Source organism: Tachysurus vachellii, chromosome 17 (assembly GCF_030014155.1).
Source record: "Tachysurus vachellii isolate PV-2020 chromosome 17, HZAU_Pvac_v1, whole genome shotgun sequence".
NCBI lineage: Eukaryota > Metazoa > Chordata > Actinopteri > Siluriformes > Bagridae > Tachysurus > Tachysurus vachellii.
This window is the reverse complement of record NC_083476.1, coordinates 9,122,542-9,122,784: the sequence shown is the minus strand read 5'-3', so window position 1 is coordinate 9,122,784 and position 243 is coordinate 9,122,542.

Sequence of the window (243 nt, the reverse complement as noted above, 5' to 3'; positions counted from 1 at the left end):
AAGAAATTGGGATACATGAACAGTCTGACATACTAAAACCGAATGAACAACAATAGAGCCCTCTAATTGAAGCTGAATGTGCTTGGAGGAGAGCACTAACTCAGGGCTCAGAGATTCTAGAATCAGAAGAATCTCTGGCTCATGAATTAAAAAACGTATATCTCCGATTTCAAACTAGTATCTCTGATACTAGTTTGCAAAAGTAGGTTTCGGACAAAATGAACTATAGCGAAAAAATTTAAT